Raw genomic sequence first — 9,732 nt, forward strand, 5'->3', positions numbered from 1 at the left:
GATATGTAAATGCCGATCGATTCCCACCATAGATTAACATACTCGTTGTATTTATCGGTACGTTGTATATTTATAAAGCCAGTTTTTGCCATATTGAGGCAAATTAAAATTCGGTAACACGGGGCTCGATACGTTTAAGCGGTTGCCGAAAAAAACCGGATTGGATTAGCATTACCAAAAATATTTGAAACAAAGAAGATAAAACATACATATGGTTAAAACAAATTCGGCTGCGAATCAGACAAAACTTGTAAGGTTTGTTTTTTAATAAACGTAAGTCAGTACAAAGTAGCAAAAAAATTATAACTTCCATCACCTGTGTAACGCGTGCGGTTTATTTGAAATATTTATACCCGACTACGGCGAAACAAAGAAAGGTAATGAATCTTCACTTAAAATAAACATTTATAATTTCTTTAATTGACGATAAAATATATTAGCAATAACACAAATATTCTATGATTTGAAATGTACCGAAATTGGCAAAATATTACATCATGAACAAGAAAATTAACGAAGGATATGTCCAAAAACGGTTTTTTATTCGACTACATTCTAACCAATATAATTTATAATTTTATATACATATTTGGATAGAACTCGTTAAAGGTACCTATTCCACCTCTACTGACGAATCAATGAATGCATTTTTGCATCTTTATTATCTAATAAGTTTGAGATAGTTAGAATTTGTTCGAAATAAAGAACCAGTACCCATACAAAAAGTGGACATCTCCTTTATCGTGTAAACGTACCCGTTTCCATACAACGCACAAAACATTTAAAGAACTGTATTGTTGATAAATAAAAACGATAATTTATTCAGGTATTCATTATACGATACTGCAGCGCTCTGAGGTCCTGGGTTCAAATCCCGGGCCGGGCAAACTGATATTTGGATTTTTCTGCGCAGTGTCACTCCGGAGTCTGAATTACGTGCCCGATATGGCGATAGGCTCGCCCCTTTCACATCATGGGACAGAACACGATGGCGAAAAGTGGGTGCTCTGATACCCTTCGGAAATAAATGCGTGATGTGTGTTAGTTCTTGTATTTACTATATTGGGTACTCATATTTTGTAGGGCCTACAGCTTGATGTCTTGAGCCCTATGAATACAAAATGATATTGTTTTTGGTGAGAACATATTTGTTTCAAGTCTGTATTTTGTATCTTAAAGGCTTACCAATTACTGCTACAAAGGACAATCCGTAGCGTCTCTTTGTGCGAGGTAAGTGCTAAGTGTTCGTATGAGGCTGTAGTGAGTACACCGCTAATTGCAGAATAATTAGTGCAGAATACAGTAGCTTCTTTAATCGATAGATGAAATAAAAAAAAAAAATCTGCTTTCTTCGACTCGAAAAAATACTCAATTTTGCAGACTGAATTGAATTTTCTTGCCAATATAGCAATTATCTCGTGCCATGACTTTCTGTATACGCTAGTTGCTCCTTTAGCTAACCTTCTGGGGTTTAAATGTTGGTGAATATCTTTTTCATAATATTAATTAATGTTATGGGTCTAATTCTAAAGATTTGCTACGCTTTTCCCTTAACATCTATAAAAGTATGGCTTGTAAACGCAAGTCGGACTAAATTCAGACTGCAGTGCAGTAACTTAGTATAACACCGTTTTGAGAATCACTACCCGCAAGTCGCTAAATACTTCGCGACAATACTATTTCATGTTTTATTACTGCCCACTAGACCTTTTCTACTAGCACAATTTTGCTAGATGCAATAATTAATGTGCTAGGATATATTTGGGCGGTTATTTAGTCAGGCGCTGACGGCTTTCTACTTAATCAATCGACATTTTATGACCGACGACCGTTCGATATTGAAGTACTGATATGTGAGTTAAATTCGTGGCTCGGCACCACGACAGTTAACACTGTAGTATAATGATATCTTATGTTTACGCGAATATTATACATTAAAATAAAACTATTTTGCGGTTTTTATCTAGTTTCCTTATATTATAATTTTCTCCCGACGTTTCGTAGACTGCAGTCTTCGACGTCACGGGACGGACTAAGGTGTTGGTCATCCGAAATGTCAAAATTAGGAAATCTACCTACATTTTACATTTTTTTAAAATTTATAAGCCTGTTATAATACAAAACTTCAAACATCTTATTGGTTTAATTTATACCATGAGTATTGCTCTATCAGTATTATCAGCAAATATCATGTTCTTATCAAAGCGATCGTAAGACCTATATCAAATACATTCTGCAACCTGTGTGAAAACCATGTGTTGGATCGACCTTAGATTAGAGTGGGATGGATGGGCATTCGTTACCGTGCTGAATATTGATAACGTGCCAGGGCAAAATAAACACTATTAGGTACTATCTATATGAATAAATAACTAGGAGAGTCGAACAGTTAAGTCCACATCATGAAACAACCTTACTGGTATGGTTTTGGTATGTAGTGGTAATCTTGATATTGCATTTCATACGAGACTGATAAAGAATAAATTTTCCTCATTTCCCATTTTTTTAATCTATTTCGAATTCCTATACGTCTTATAAAAACCCAACACTCTTCTTGCTAAGCTGACATTCAGACTAAGTGACGATATAACATTATTTATCAATGAAACCAGTTGCTTGTCTGCCTTACTTCCGATATAAATTCTGAGAAATTATGTACAATGTTTATTTAGGAAAGGAAGGGCCCTATCCTACAAACAAAAGGAATCTTAGATAAACAGTAACTAATATTAGGACTACAGAAAACATTGTTGCATACTAATATTAAGATCCTCCCCCTCGACCCCTTCCTGAGCTAAAGATATATAGCATTCGTTCCATACCCTTATGGCATACTAGTATTGGGTGGAAATATAAAAAGATTTACGAATAATTGCTTTAAATAATCAGTTTTATGTCTTTTTGAAAATTATAAACTAGTGAAATGTTTCATATTCAATTGACTAGTTAATAATGATGGTTGCAAATTAATATGTGTACTTTAGGAGATGCACAGAATAAGAATTTTTGTGCCTTTTTTTTATCATGATATTAATGAAACAATATTCATCTTATAAAAATTAAAACAACCAAAGTAAATAGAACTAGCAGAAATATGTAATTTTTTTCTACATAGGTATATTATGTAAAATAAATTTCGAAACTATGTATAATGGAGTTAGCGCGCAATTTTGCTGGGGGCACCACCTCAAGTTGTAGAAATTAAAAGTTTACTTACAATATTTACTTTTATTATCAATGTGTGTTTTAACTGAAAAATAGTTTAATTCAAAATATTCCCATTCATGCAAGTTTATGTATAAACAAAAACTCGTTCAACAGTTCATGATAATTCATTAATTTAATTAACTATCGCAAACTGTGAATATAATTTTATGAAAAAACAGATTTTTCATTAAAAAAAAATTCTTGAAGCTGTTTTCAAATTTAAACCACCAAATCAATTAAATTATAATCACTTAAATAATAATGGATTAAGTAGTAAGTTTAGTAATTTAATATGTCAGCCTCTAAAAAACCTCAGCTTTGTTATTCAACAAGACTGATTAATATCAAGAAGTAAAATATTCTTTATATTTAAAAGGCTTGGTAACTTACAACCTTGTATCATAACCATAAAGTCTAAATCGGGTTACATTTGTTCTGGGCTTGCAACTTCTTTCTTCTCCTGAGATGATCCACAGATGACTGCTCCATACCTCTAGCATTGCTTACAATAATGGAAACCAATAAATATTATTGTTAGAATATTTTTTGTTTCCCATGTTTAAGTTGGAATTTCTTAAAATACCTATCAATCATATTTTTTTTCCTATGGTATTGTAGTAATATTATACAAATTATAGGGCATTTAAATATGCCCAAAAATACACAAACAAACACTAAAATCACCTTATCAGACATTATACATTATAAAAATCTACTAATGATAACTATTTATCCCATTAACCTACCATTTTTTTTATAATTTAAATTAATTAAACATAAAATTTACACAGACAAGGGGACAGTACCATCTTCTTCACATGGATAGTGTTAATACTATAAGAAAACCCAATAACAGCTGTGATGCTAAAATTGATTATGTAATCAATTCTATGTGATTACCCAACATTCTATTTAATAATTTAATTACATGTTTTGATCATCACTTTAAAATAACATTAACTAAATTATAAAAGGATATTGATAATGTTATAATTAATTAACAATACATAATATTAGTTAAGTTTATAATTAATGTTTACAATAACTGTATTAGTATTGTGAAACAGTTAATTACACAAACATTTTGTAATTAATTGCTTTAATATATTTTTAGTAATTTGTGTAATTGTTTGTTCACAATTAAAACCACAAAAACAATTTTAATAAAATCAAAATAGGCTGTGTAAGTACATATTCACTTTATTTTATGAGGTATGGAACTTCAAATACATCAACATATTATTTTCATAACGGATCACCTAGGAAAATTTTATATCCAGTCAGACTACTGATCATTTTTGAACTTCTCTGTTTTATTTACAAAATATATTTATACCAACCATATAATTCCCATTTACCTAGTTATCACTGTAATTTATTTTCAATAAATTAATTACAGAAAACTTAGCTATAATTGACAAATTATATTAAAATTAATTGTTAACAGGACATTTTTTCAGATTACCCCAACGTCTGATATCTCAGTAAATTATACAGCATTAAGTGAAGCTTTTTAACTAATAATAATTATCTGTAAACATTATGGACAGTTTTTTGTTACTTTACACAATTTTAACACTCAATAACTTAATTAGAACTTTAAGAAATATACAATACAGTAGTGATTTCAAAAGATCAAGTTTAACATATGTACAGATTTATTATACACTTTACAAATGTATATAGAAATAATAGAAGTTAACATTAGGGACAGTCTTTCAGTTGATACTAACTGGACCCAACTCCACCTATCTTCAAGTGCAGTGGGGTCACTTAACCCATACAACAAAAAATATAGGAAATATAATTTAACACAAATTTCAATTTATATTACTTAATTTATTTATTTATTTATTGCACTAAATATACAAATGTATACAGGCGGACTTAATGCCATAGGCATTCTCTACCACTCATTCTTAGGGTGGTGCAGAGATAATAAATAACAATTTCCTACCATAAAATTAGCACCAATTGTCAAATAGTTACGTTATAGGCAAACTTTAGGAAACAGATTAATAATTCTTGTTATCTTCTACTTGCTATCATACTTTTCATTTTCCTTATAAATATTAAAATAGAAGATAATTGAATGACAAATTCTGAGACAATGTTATAAACTAAAAATACTTAAAAATAACAATTAATTCTTGCTTTGCAAATTGATGAAGTTTTAAAATCTATTTCTTTTTATGACATGAGAAAGATATTGTACACTTATTGATATTGATTTCATAAAAGGTTAACACAAAATGCTGAGTCATTCCTTTAAAATTACAAACATCTCATAAAAATGAGTCATTATATTGAATTGTTCTTTACAAAATGTATGACTAGATTTTATCTATAACAATTTGTAGTATCTTGATGTAGGTTTTTCTTTTTGTAATCAGCTTAAAATTGTAAAATTGCTATTAGAAATGGATTTAAGAAAATATTTTATACATGATAAATCCAACATATGTTTAATGGAACTGAAACTTACAAATATCTTAGTTATTTTTACTCTTACATTTATTGTATGTATACATAAATATATTTTCTCAACCTACGACAACATCGATTACACATAAAAAGCTAAAAATATTTATCTTTAATTTAACATCATGCAATTTTAATTTATAAAAAAACATTGAGTGCTGACATCCATTTACAGAAATGAAATAAAAACCAATAAAAACAATTTTATTCGCTATTACCAAGCCTTGATCTACTTACTGCGTTACATCAGCGATATGCAACAAATTAACGACGGTTAATTCGTAAATTCAGGTCAAAGTTCATCCATATTATATCTCAAACACGGTCATACATTTATCACGAAAAAATAATGAGGCAAGAAACTATTTGGTGTAGTTTGAATGACCAAGAAAATTCGAGATCTAACATTTTATCATGAACAGAATAATGAACAAGGTGTACCTACAGAGTACAATCGTTCCTGAGGGGCGGATAAAAAAAAATAAACTGAATAGAATAATAGGCCTAGTGTTCGGGGCATGACCGCGCGACCGGTCGGACAGCATGAGTATACCGCAACATTTGATTACATTCAACATTCTATGCAGACACCCACTCATGAAATCTACCACCCACATCCGATGGACATAAAAAATCATTATGAGAGTACTATAATGTTGCCGTCTTGTTTGATCTTGTGCAGGTAAGCTCCCCAATACTGCCTTATCCCACGAAAAGAAAAGAAAGTCAGCCATTACCGCGCACGCGAGTCGATAAAAGGAAGCCATTCCAAACGCCACGCGTTACTATTATCGAATGATTCGAACAAATACTGATATGCAAAACGTACCTTTTTATTGATTAGCTCTCTGTTGTACGAAAACAATCCTTTGGAATCCAGAATAAGTTAAATGTTGAACACAAATGCACCACACACAATCTTTGTATAATTTTCCACTTATATGTAATTGAAACACTTATCACCACAAGCGACGGTTAAAATCACAACATTATATTAAAAAAATAACTTTTACGAATATCAAAGCCCGTTCAATGAGTAAAATAGCACGTTTGCACTAAAGTCCACGACAAGAGCATCAGTCTTCGTACATCGCCGTGGAATGATTTCGGTTTCGCTTTTCGAACGAGTCTAGGCGTGACTGACCCGACAAAAGCCGAATGCAGCCGATTCACAGAGCTAGTTAACAATTTTGTCACCAGAGGCAGTACTGTGTTTATGATGCGTTCATAAATTATAATTTAATGCTTTGAATTCATTCACATTTAGCGAAATGCAATTAATTTTTTTTTTATTTCGTAAGCATATTTATCTTTTATCTATCTATATACATAAAAATGAACCTCTAATTCTCTTGGGCATTGCATCACGCGTGAGCATGTGGAATAATTTCCCTACTTCATTTTTTGCTGTCAATTACTTTCGGAAGAAGGTTCTTATGAAAAAAAAATTAAGAAGTAGAGCGGACATTAGAATATTTAAAAAAACATAATGACTAAGTATTTTCACCTTTTTGATAAATCACGCGTATGATCAATATCAATTTAGGAGAAAACTGTGTCTTCCATTATTTTTGGACTAATAAAAATATATAATAATATATTACTTTGTATATCATAAAACTCTTTCAAAACCGTTGGACAGATTTTGGTGAAAATTTTTGTGTTTTTAGGTGGGCTTCTGGATAATTTAGATTCACTACTCACCCAAATATGCTGTACTCGGGTTTTAGGACTTTATCTCTTTGTTAGGGCAAAACAGTGCCAGACAATGCCAATAATTAAATTATTACTTTAAAGAATTTATATTGATTTCACGAATAGGTCCTAACTGTCTGCTATCGAAAAATTAATTATTTATTTAGTATCTGGGAAACATACATAACAAAAGTAACTTACTGATTACTATTTATACTGATTACTATTACAAAGGTATGGAAAATAAATTATATATTTTTAAAACAATTTTATTAAACTAAAAATCAACTCGAAAGTGTGCCATGTTATTTTTTTTAATTAATTTGTTGTTAATCAAATTTAATAGGTATACTATTTTGGTTTCGGGTCAAGTATGTATTTATGTGATGATTTATTAATTTACGATTTAGATATTCGATATTCGGGCACGGCCTGCAGGGTTATCGGCTAATTTTGACGTCTCGAGTGACCAACGAAACATCGATGTCAACCGAACTTTGATGTCAACTGAAATTTTGTATCCATCGGTATTGCGTATGACATTGTAGCCATAACCCGCACGAGTGCCTATCAGCGGACCACTTGACACCTCTACTTTTTTATCGACATTATGCGACTAAGTTATACACACCTATGACACGTAAAAACTAATTGGAAGAATTGGCCATCTTCGTTTAGCGGGTTAACTACGCGTTAAAAACTGGATAATAACTTTGTGGACTGGGAACCATAATATTATTATTAACTTTCAATTGTGTAGTTTGTTATAAATACGATAAGTGTTGGTGCTCGTGTGGTTAAATTCTTTTTAAGTTACGATTTATTTACACTCGAGATGTTTGATGGAAGAAAAAACTCCCAAGGACAGAGTTGCTACTTGTTTCTAGAATTGGTGGAGGCCCAAAACTTTGGATCGCTTTTCAATGGGCCACCAATCTAGTCAATATACTAGACAAACTTGGGAATCATTCGCTGTTAAGTTTAATCGAGTAGAAGATGACGTCTTAAGAACCTTAGGCCAATGAGGTAAGTGTAAATATTACTTATGCGTAATACAATTAATTCTTGAAGGAATAACATTATAAATAATTGTACCATATGCACCTAGTAATAAAAAGGGTGAAAGCTCTTGACCAACTAACTATTCCTTTTGAGAACCTATCAAACCTATAGTTGTATAAGTACGTGCTGAGTGCCATACTGAATTATAAAGAACAGATTTGATTTTTGTTGCGATAAATATTGTGGCATTGTACACAATATGTAGGTATATAATATTGTTAATTTTTATAATTTTCAGAGTGTCGAGTTGAAGGAGAAGCCTCGATATAAGCCTGTCTCGATATTGAGAAGTAAATGAATTGTAATTTTTTACATTACCTTATAATGATAATACAATATGTATTGAGTGTTTTTTTAATAAACATTATTAAAGAATTATGTTTACTTACATCATTTACATCATTTAATCGAGATTCAAGAGATTTTCATTTATTTTATTAAATTATTTATTGATTTATTTATTTAGTATTCGGGAAACACACAGAACAATTACATCTGAACATAAATACATAAATATAAAACAAAATCCAGCAAAGTTTCCACCAAAAGCTAAAACAGATTAGGAGATAGTGAACGGAAACAAATCGTAATAAATACAAGATAACAAAAAATAACTAAGGTCAGGTGGGGCAAGTGCGCCGACGGGGTAAGTGCACCTACCCTAAAAAATCGAGAACTATTGATGTTATACAATTACCGCAATCTTACATCTATGCTACTAACTGAAATACAGTTCCACTAAAAACATAAATGGCTATGTTCATTTTAATACGATTTATTCGCCATTTTATTTTAGGTGTCATTTAGACCTGTAAACCGAGATGACCCCGTGAAAGATAACATCAAATATTTCAAGATATTTAACATATTTCTGTAAACCAGTAAGGTGAATACATAGTTTAAACCTTTTATTTTAACTTCCTGCCTGAATTTTATTTATATATACTAAAATGAAGGATTTTTTAGCAATGCGAAAAATGTACCTAAAATTGTCGAGTAGGGCAAGTGCGCCACAGTTAATAGTCGTATGGCGCACTTGCCCCTGATCCATATATAGCCAACCTTTTTGAGAATAAGTTTTACTAATATGAATTATTATTATTAAAATGTTATACTTAACAGCAGAATTTTTGTACTCAAGGTATGTTGTTTTGAGCCGACTTAAATAAAAGGGCGTATTAGTTAATTCGTTTTTACAAAAGAAAAACTGAAATACCTTGGTCTAGAGCAACTTTTACGTGAATAGGTTGCAACTGTTCGATGAGGCACGTTATCTGGATATAATGC

At 31.0% G+C, this 9,732-nt stretch overlaps 1 protein-coding gene across 2 annotated transcripts in view; it reads right to left on the reverse strand.

Annotated features, from left to right (window-relative positions):
- Positions 1-6,854, reverse strand: part of LOC115445871 (acyl-CoA:lysophosphatidylglycerol acyltransferase 1-like) — a 292,070-nt gene extending 285,216 nt beyond the window's left edge. For both annotated transcript variants that reach the window (XM_037437404.1, XM_030172348.2), the window contains exon 1: positions 6,518-6,854. The gene's annotated coding sequence lies outside the window, so the exon portion shown is untranslated. The remainder of the gene's footprint in view (positions 1-6,517) is intronic.
- Between the last annotated feature and the right edge of the window lie 2,878 nt (positions 6,855-9,732).

Source organism: Manduca sexta, chromosome 11 (genome assembly GCF_014839805.1).
Source record: "Manduca sexta isolate Smith_Timp_Sample1 chromosome 11, JHU_Msex_v1.0, whole genome shotgun sequence".
Lineage (NCBI taxonomy): Eukaryota > Metazoa > Arthropoda > Insecta > Lepidoptera > Sphingidae > Manduca > Manduca sexta.